This window comes from Oncorhynchus clarkii, chromosome 33 (genome assembly GCF_045791955.1).
Source record: "Oncorhynchus clarkii lewisi isolate Uvic-CL-2024 chromosome 33, UVic_Ocla_1.0, whole genome shotgun sequence".
In the NCBI taxonomy this organism is placed as follows: domain Eukaryota; kingdom Metazoa; phylum Chordata; class Actinopteri; order Salmoniformes; family Salmonidae; genus Oncorhynchus; species Oncorhynchus clarkii.
In genome coordinates, this window is record NC_092179.1 from 316,914 (window position 1) to 322,913 (window position 6,000).

A 6,000-nucleotide genomic window follows, 5' to 3' on the forward strand; every position below is an offset into this window, starting at 1 on the left:
TGGTAAAAAACATAGTTTGGAAAGCAAATGGCTATTGCTGTAAAGAGAATACAATGAAAAGACTCTAATATGTCTTTTAGTTAGGCTATGAAAATTCTCAACTTAATTGAACGAACTCTACGCTATACTATGTGCTATAGACTCTTAGAAAAAAGGTGCCTTAGTGTATACCTAAGCTATACCTAAGCTATAGGCTATATCAGATACGTTTATTTTTTCTTTATACAACATGTTGCCTTTTCTAAACACATTGGGAACCATAGGATAACCCTTTGAATAAACCATTTTGGTTCCAGGTAGAACTCTTTTGGATTCCATGTAGAACCCTTTCCACAGAATAGTTATATCTTGAACCAAAAAGGGTTCTCCTATGGGGACAGCGACAGAACCCTTTTGGAACCTTTTTTTCTAAGAGTGTAAGCGCTCAGCCATGCATTGAACAGTCTTTTTTGCAAACTATAATTGAGTTAAATTATGACTATCCAATTTACTCATCACATTACGAATAATAAGCTATCACACATAAGTCTGAAAATGCAATGATGCATGGAATATTTTACAATGAAGGTGAATTTTTATGGTGAACATTTTTAGATGTCTCAGATCCACTCGGCACAGCCATCAGTTCAAGTCTAGCCATGATTTAGGTTAAAAGTCACAGAATTACGTTGATTCAGTGGCATCAGAAGTGGTAAGACTGAATTTTTGTTGTTGAAATTATGTGCAAACAACATTGATTCAACCAGTTTGTGCCCAGTGGGATATGTCTCAGTGGGAGTAAACAAAAGTCTATCTTTCCACTGACTTGTACAACTCTCTCCAGTGTATTATGGCTTACCCATGCGAGTGAGCCAAACCAGGCAACTATATTGAATGTGAGGATAGTTTCAATAAAGCATATAGAAGAAGTGCAGAATGGATGATATTTAGCCTTCTCTCAAGTAAATAATAATTTATTAAACTTTTATAGGTCAAACTGTTACATATCAATGACACTGGAAGGCCATTAAACAAAGTGTACATCTAGTTGTACATGTATATCGTGGTGTGAGAAACAAGGTCACTCGCTGGGTGTAGGTGTTCAGGTTACATAATGCCTTTTGTTTGTCGTCCCATTGTTTGTAGGGTTCAAGTTTCTCAGGTGTCTTGAACTCATTATGGAGCCAGCGTGAAGGAAGTGGTCTCTGGTTCCAGAGTATGAAGTGGGAAAAGAGAGGAAGAGTTTGAAAACTGGGCCCCAGCTGAAGAGCACAGCTCCTAAAAGCTTTCAGTGTGACAGCCTTCCATCTCTCGCTCCCTCGCTCCTTTCTCTTAAGGCCAGATTGTTTTTTAAGATGTTCAAACGTTCATAGATGACCAGCAGGGTCAAATAATAATCACAGTAGTTGTAGGGGGTGCAACCTAGAGTAAATGTCAGTTGACTTTTCATAGCCGAAGCATTCAGAGGTCAAGACAGCAGGTGCGGCAGACAGCAGGTCCAGTGAACAGGTCAGGGTTCCATTGCCACAAGCAGAACATTTGAAACTAGAGCAGCAGCATGACCAGGTGGACTGGGGATTGCCAGGAATCCTCAGGCCAGGTAGTCCTGAGGCATGATCCTAGGGCTTAGGTCCTCCGGGAGGGGAGGGAGAGAGAGAGAGGGAGAATACTAAAATTCACACAGGACACCAGATAAGACAGGAGAATTACACCAGATATAACAGACTGACCCTAGCCCCCCGGCACAGAGACTATTGCAGCATAGATACTGGAGACTGAGACGGGTGGGTCGGGGGACACTGTTGCCCTGTCAGACGATACCCCCGGACAGGGCCAACCAGGCAGGATATAACCCCACACACTTTGCCAAAGCACAGCCCCCACATCCCTATCAACAGACCACCAATTTACTAAACTGAGACAAGGCTGAGTATAGCCCATGAAGATCTCCTCCACCGCACAAGCAAGAGGGGGCGCAAAAACAGACAGGAAGATTATGTCCGTGACTCATCCCATTCAAGTGATGCACCCCTCACAGGGACGGTATGGAAGAGCACTAGTAAGCCAGTGACTCAGCCCCTGTAATAGGGTCAGAGGCAGAGAATCCCAGTGGAGAGAGGGGAGCCAGCCAGGCAGAGACAGCAAGGGCAGTTCATCGCTCCAGTGCCTTGCCGTTCACCTTCACAACCCTGGGCCATACTACACTCAATCATAGGACCCACTGAAGAGATGAGTCCTTCAGTAAAGACTTAAAGGTCGAGGCTGAGTCTGCGTCTCTCACATGGATAGGCAGATCATTCCATCATTAGGCAGGCAGATCATTCCATTAGAAATTCTAGGCAAAATAAGGAGGCCTGCGTCTTGTGACCTCAGTCTACGTTTAGGTACACTGACCTCAAACCTATAGAAAATTTGTGGGCAGAACTGAAAAAGAGTGTGCGAGTAAGGATGCCTTCAAACCTGACTCAGTTACACCAGCTCAGGAGGAATGAGCCAAAATTCACCCAACTTATTGTGGGAAGCTTGTGGAAGGCTACCCAAATTGTTTGACCCAAGTTAAACAATTTAAGGCCAATACTACCAAACACTAATTGAGTGTATGTAAACTTCTGACCCACTGGAAATGTGATGAAAGAAATAAAAGCTGAAATAAATCATATTCTCTACTATTATTCTGACATTTCACATTCTTAAAATAAAGTGGTGATCCTAACTGACAGGGATTTTTTTACTAGGATTAAATGTCTGGAATTGTGAAACTGAGTGTAAATGTATTTAGCTAAGGTGTATGTAAACATCCGACTTCAACTGTATATATTTTTCTGCATAATAAGCATACCTCTTGAGCTGTCTGTATCATCCTGACTTGCGAAAAGAAAAGCTTCTCTGCATCTGTGCTCAAATCTGGGTAAAAGATTGAAAGGAATGTGAGTCTTATTCAGTACATTTAGTAATTGCTTGCTTTTCTAAAGTCTTCCAACCTTGCCAGCAGGCATGCCAGCTAAGACAGCTAGACAAGCTAGCTACTATAACTTGTTTGATAGCTTGAAATTGTTTCTTGGTAGCTAGTTATGAGGTTGGGAGATTGGGAACCTACAGTATATGGGCTAGCTAAAGCCAACTTCTTAAAATTGCTAGGTGGCTAGTAGTATTACAGAATAACAACAAAAATGAAACATTAAAGCCAGACTCAGTAAGTGTCAGTTCGAAATCTGCTATATCAGTTTGTTTATATTAATTATTTGTCATGTTAGGGTGACCAAAAAAAATCTTTGGAATGTGTTTGAAAAAAATGAAAAAATGAAAACAACAACAAGATATTGGGAGGTCAAGAGTAAATATTGGTGACAGTTTTGAAAGGTGACGGGAGCTCCGGAGTACCGAGGTAAAGTTGGTTGATATTCACACATTCAGACATTCAACAGACATTCACCAAAAGCCATTTAAAATGGTAAAAATCCTGGAAGGGATTTCTAGCCTTCTAGGCAGAGTTTCAAAGATAAAGCCATATCTCAGACTGGCCAATAAAAAGAGAAGATTAAGATGGGCAAAAGAACATAGATACTGGACAGAGATTTAGCCTTTTCTTTGCAACTCTGCCTAGAAGGCCAGCATCCCGGAGTCACTGTTGACATTGAGACTGGTGTTTTGCAGTGTTGACATTGAGACTGGTGTTTTGTAGGTACTATTTAATGAAGCTGCCAGTTGAGGACTTGTGAGGCGTCTGTTTCTCAAACTAGACACTCTAATGTACTTGTCCTCTTGCACTGGGGCCTCCCATTCCTCTTTTTATTCTGGTTAGAGCCAGTATGCGCTGTTCTGTGAAGGGACGAGATCTTCAGTTACTTGGCAATTTCTCGCCTTAATTTCTCAAAACAAGAATAGTCATGGCTTGCTAGACACTAAAGCATGCAGAGAAGTATTAATGTATTCTGTTACTGTTTGTTTGAACTTTATATTGTCCAAAATGACAGCAGTCTGTGATTGTGTTTTGTAACTCAGAAAAGTTCCAAAACGTGAACTGACTGTAATAAACTCCAACTGGACTTAACTTGAACACTATCTCCTTTCCCAGGTTCATCAACACTTTTGAATTCATGCTGTTCCAGATGCAACGGGGTTTGTACCTAATAAAGTGAACACTGAATCTATAGACTTTTCCAGAATGTGTTTGGCTGTAAGTGTTGAACAGTTGAATCTATTACCTCAGGAGATACCATTCAGCTTGCCTGGGGATGACAAAGAAGGACTTCAACAAAGCCAAAATAGAAAATGATTGCAAGTGGCCTCTTTGCTGTTAAATTAGAGATGTACAAATAAATGACTGTTGTGCCTTGTAACTAAATTAAAATGTGGAACCGTTGCACTAAAAATGCAAACATTGATTTGGCATACAATTTAAGATTGTAAACATTGTACAACTTTATGTAAACAGAGTTTAACTAAATTTAGAAGAAATTGCACTTGAAATGAACATTTCTTTAAAGTTATTGCAAATAAATGCATATTTTCACTTTTTTCTGCTACAATCACTGAATTGGTTATTGATTTCTTCATCTTTAAATGCAATATTTGAGGTTTTATGTATTTCTATCAAATCAAAACTGGAATTTCTACTCAAAGAAAAGGTTGTAAAAGTATACTAGACATTTATATAATAAATCATACCTAGTTTGATGTTTCTGTGACAAAAGGTGAATTAGTTATTGATTTATACCGCTTAAAATGGCATCTTATCGATTTTATGTATTTCTATCAAACCAAAACTGTTTAATCAAAACAAAATGTTGTAAAAGTATGCTAGACATTTGTAGAATAAATAATACCTAGCTTGATGATTGTCATAATCAGTGAAAAAGTTATTGATTTATATAGCTTTAAATGGCATTTTATAGATGTTATGTATTTCTATCAAATCACAACTGGAATGTTTACTCAAAGCAAAGATTGTAAAAGTACGCTAGACCTTTATAGAATAAATCATACCTAGTTTGATGTTTCTGTGACAAACTGCGAATTAGTCATTGATTTATACCGCTTTAAATGGCATTTTATAGGTTTTAATGTATTTCTATCATAACTGGATTTTTTGTAAAAGTATGCTAGACATATATAGAATAGGAACATCACAGATACAACCACTTTCTTCCTTGTAGCTAATGTTAGCTGATGATGTGTTCGTCAATGACTAGCCGGCAAAATAACCGAATTTAGCAAACTATTTAAGTAACGTCTACTTCTAACAGTGACACTCTTGAAACAAAGTAGCTAGTTGTAAAATGGCTACAAAGTTGTTACTAGCTACCAGTACACAGTGACATGCTCTGCTCTGTTATTCTTTGCTACAGTAGCTAGCTAGCTACAATGACACGGCAGCTTTCGACACCAACTGTCAATTTGTTACCATTTGTGTGATGTGTGACATTACTACCCAGCCTGGCTAGCTAGCTAACGTTATGTAAACATTAATTAACCAATTTGCAAGGTTAGGATAGTTTGCCAAATAGTGTCTGTAATTGGGAGAATATGTTGTTGTAATGCACAGCAATATCTTTCATATTATATCCTCATATAATCCTCATAGTAACATATCACATATCCTCATCCTTCTGGTAACATATCCTCAGATACCAGAAGGGACTATGAGGTCCATCCACATCCACTCATGCCAAAGATGGAGCATTTGAAGTGCATGTTCTGTCTAGCATTGGCATTGCTTCAAGCTAGACTGTGTCGGTCAGGTAAGAGGGCATGAATTCAAACTAATAATAGCCCAAAAAATGTTTACTTGTATGCAAATGACTATTTGGGACACTGACAATATCATCAGTACAACAGCCTCATCAACAGTGTGCAAGTACATTTAATTCTCTCAACCCCCTCTCAAAACGTTCTCTCAAAAAAGGCAAGGCAGGAGGCAGGGTACTCCATCCTTCTCCAGTGGAGTAAGGACATAGTCAACCACTTCTGGTGGTGCTGTAAAAAGGCTGGGACATATGAAGAGTTCATTGTAAGTGAAAT